Source organism: Phoca vitulina, unplaced genomic scaffold (genome assembly GCF_004348235.1).
Source record: "Phoca vitulina isolate PV1807 unplaced genomic scaffold, GSC_HSeal_1.0 scaffold22, whole genome shotgun sequence".
In the NCBI taxonomy this organism is placed as follows: Eukaryota; Metazoa; Chordata; class Mammalia; order Carnivora; family Phocidae; genus Phoca; species Phoca vitulina.
The window spans coordinates 30,575,427-30,579,481 of NW_022589725.1; the positions used below are offsets into that span (position 1 = coordinate 30,575,427).

General features: G+C 45.5%; 1 pseudogene; it reads right to left on the minus strand.

Moving 5' to 3' along the window:
- Positions 1-2,858: 2,858 nt before the first annotated feature.
- LOC116641807 lies at positions 2,859-3,797 on the minus strand (annotated as a pseudogene).
- Between the last annotated feature and the right edge of the window lie 258 nt (positions 3,798-4,055).

Consider the following 4,055-nt stretch of genomic DNA (forward strand, 5'->3'; position numbering starts at 1 on the left):
TTCTCCATTCTAGCCATTGTCTTCACAATTGCTAGCCTGAATTCCATCTCCGACATCTTGGTTATATCTGCATCCATTTGTAAATCTGCAGCATAAGTCATAATCTCTGAGTCTTTTCTGTTTTGGGGGCTCCTCCTCCTAGTCATTCTGTTGATGGGTGTTTGAGGGAATGTATAGAGTCAAAATTATTGACCAGAACCCAAGCAAGATGCACCTGTTTTCTTGGGACCTTAGGGTTGCTGGCCTCTTGTTTTCCCAGCCTGTCTTCTGCGGGAGGGGTCTGCCGTGCTGTTACTCAGGCAACCCTGTTTGGGCGGAGTTGCCCTGCGCCCCTGTGGTGGGGGATGGGCTCAGTGGGAATCAGTCTTTGGGGCTTTTGTTCTCTGGTGCCTTTCCCTTGCGGCTTTCCACGTCTCTTCCACGAGTCAGAGCAGAAAAGACCGTTTCCAACCCTCTGCCTCAGAGCAGAGAGACCTCAGTCTGTTCTTCAGTGGGCTCTCCAGGCCACACCATCTCTGTTTCTGTCCGTGCTGCTATAAACTGCAGCATCCTGGGTTGTGCGCCCCTTCCGCAGCACTCCCAGTCCTGCCTCCAGGTCGGGGCACGTCTCTGCCCTTTGTGCTTCTAAAAACCGCCAGCCGCTCCCAGTTCGCGTGTGCACGACCTGGCCGCTTGGGGTTCTGTCCTGGGGACTGCAGTTCGCGTGCCCGCGACTCCGCCACTGGGGGTTTCCCCCCTGGGGGTTGCAGTTTACCCGCGGACCCGGCGCACTGGGTTTCCGTCTCGGAGGCGGCAGTTCACGTGCGCGCGACTGTCGCTCCGGGTTTCTGTTCGGGTGGCTGCAGTTCGCATGTGCATGACCCCGCTGGTCTGGTTTTCCACCCCAGGGTGCTTCCCTCTGAAGTCCTTTCCCGACGCTACCAGTCTGTGAGTCTGTGCCCGTCTGCAGCGCGTGAGGCTATTGCTCGCCGGCGGTGTAGGATCCCCACGGCCAGGCATCCTCCCGCTGCCGTTTATCCTCCGATATCTGCCGGCGGAATCACGGCTCTCCACTTCAGACCTCAAAACCAACTGCCTGCGATATTCTGTTTGTAGAGATCCAGATCTTCTTGCATCTCAGGCTGGTTTTGTGGGTGCTCAGAGTGGTCTGGTAGATATCCAGCTCAATTCTGGGGACCAGTTGAAATAGGGTCCCCTACTCCTCCGCCATCTTTCCCCCCTTCTCCAATAAAATCTTTTAAAAAAATTCTCATTAATAAATGTTGAAATGATAGTTTTGCTGTATCTGTTTAAATAAAATGAATTATTAAATTTTCTTTTAAAAAGAAACTTAAGTCATCTTCCTAAAAATGATGATCACTTTTAACCAATTCCCTGCCATCCAGAAACTCCCATTATAATGACCAATCATGAAAAGGTTAAACAACTTCCTCATTTTCACTGAATAAGCTACCCTATAATGTCATGTCCTGAGCTTCATATCAGTTTTAAATTTGAAAGCTCCCAGTTCACAAACTGTTCTTATATGCACAATTAATTCTTACTAAATACTATTTATTGATTTGGTGGTTTTCATTTTGCCATCTCTGGATTTTTTCCCCCCACCCTGCTCCCCATCTGCTGCTGCCAACCTTAAGGGGCTAGGTCACTTGTCCCTAATAGGAACGCCCTCTACCCTGCTCAGCCTTAGGACACCAACAACCACATGGCCTCAGACAGGGAAGACATTTCTCTTTTCATCTCAGTGTAAAAGCTATCTTTCCAGGCGATGCATTCCATCCAATACAGACCTCTTTACAGTGATTTACCCTCTACGTGCTAAAGTGTGAGTTTGTTGCCTGCCTCAAATAAGACAATTGTACTAGAATATAGTAAACCAGTATCCAGATGCACTGTGTTGTCCAGGCTTTAGGACACCAGGAGTTGGATGGACCACCCAGAATATGTTGGGTTCTCCCAGCCCAGCTCAGTTAATTGTCATTTTTACATTAAGTATGAAGTAAAAACGGGCTTCCTTGCTCCCACTAACTCTTCCTGACCTGCTCATAGAAAACTACGCATACCTTCAGAAGTATAGGCAATATTATGGGGCAGTTTAAATTCATACAGGGAATGTGTGCATTTATCCCAACTAAGCAACGAGTTCTATAAGCCCAGCTCTGCTGAAATACAAGTCAACTCTACATTCCCAAAAATACTTAACCCCTCATTCCCAACACCATTCAGGTTAACAGTGACCCTATCCCTATGCCTGAGAACACTGGGTGAGTACTTGATTTATACTTGCCCAATTTAAAGGCCCATGGTGTTGATTTTCTCCTAAGGGTAAAATCATGTTCTACTACTTCTTCCAGCATGGCTGAGACCTTTAAATCACTTTTTAGGATTATGGGGTGAAGAAAAGTGTTATTCTCAAGGCTGGCTATAGTTTGAGCCACCTAGCATAAGTTAAAGACAGAATTCCTTTCAGGGACAGCCATTCTGCAATTTAGTGAAACAGTTGTAATGGGTGTATGTTCTGGGTTGAATAGCGTCCCCTAAATTTATGTCCACTGGAACCTCAGGATGTGACTTTTTTTTTTTTCACATAAGGAAGCATTTATTTGAAGTTTAACATGAAATCATACAAATAAAATTTGTATAACCATAAATCCACATTGAGTCATAACACGGATAGCAAAAGACAAAGTAAAAACAAAGAAAACTAATTGGCGGCTATGTACAGTTGGACACAGTTATGTCTTGTACACTAGAAAGTCTTTTACAAAATAATCATCTTAGATCAACAGAAGACCAATCTTCAATGTCGTCCTGGGTTAACTTTAGCAATCTCCTCCTGTTTTCTCCAACGTCCTCCTTTAGTATGGCTGGTAATTGTTTTGGTGACTGCCACCCCCTCGAGACACCTCGTCATAAGTGCTCTGTTGGCCCCTGTAGTCTGCATATCCCTGTCCATATCCACAGTTCCCATAGTTATACCCAGTATAATCATAGCCGCCATAGCCACTGTAGTTTTGATCACCACCATAGAAACTACTGTAATTTCCATATCCTTGATCCTAATAGTTATTAAGTCCTTAGTTCCAGTTTTGGCCCTGACCTCGTCCACGACCCCTAGTACCACCTCGTCCACCAGCTGCAGCACCTCTTCCTCCTTTTTGTTGTTGCTGTTGCTGCCCGTATACCTCTTCGGGTTGTGCAACTTTGATTTCATACTTCCCAGAACCAATTTGATGATATCTGCTTTCTAACAATTTCTTTACTGGCTCTTCTTCTGTATATGTGATAAAACAAAATCCTCTTCTTTCATTTGTTTTTGTATCCATGGGAAGTTCAATATTTTCAATCTCTCCAAAGGCTCCAAAATATTCTTTAATTTGTTCTTCAGAAGTATCTGGGCTCAATCCACCCACAAAAACCTTTTTGGGGGGTTCTTTCCCTTTTAAAGCTTTGGCCCTTTTGGGGTCTATCAGTTTGCCATCCAATTTGTGTTCTTTCAGTTCCAAAACCTTATCAACACTAGCAGCATCTTTGAAAAGCACAAATCCAAATCCTCTTAGATCTTCCAGTCACTGGATCTGTTTTAATTGTATAGTCTACATCTTCCCCAAATCGAGACAAATATTCAGTCAGATCTTTCTTGCTTGTATCCCAGCTCAAGCCTCCAATAAACATTTTACCGTCATCCTGCTGATTCTTGCTCGCGTTGATCTTGGATCCCTCTGCGAATTCCTCTATGTTGCGGTACTCCTTCATGTCCTCCATGGTGGCGGAGTTGTCGGCGGGGGGCTGCTGGCGCGCAGTCCGGGTCGCAGCAGCGGGGGCGGCGGAGCGTTGTATTCTCAGGATGTGACTTTATTTGGAAATAGGGTCTTTGCAGATATAATTAATTAAGATGAGGTGATACTGGGTTAGAGTGCAGACTAATCCAGTGACTGGTGTCTGCATAAGAAGAGAAAACAGACCCATAGGGAGAATGCGATGTGACAACAGAGGGACACATTAGAGTGTTGCATCTGTGACCTAATGCCCAGCATCACTGGAGCCATTGGAAA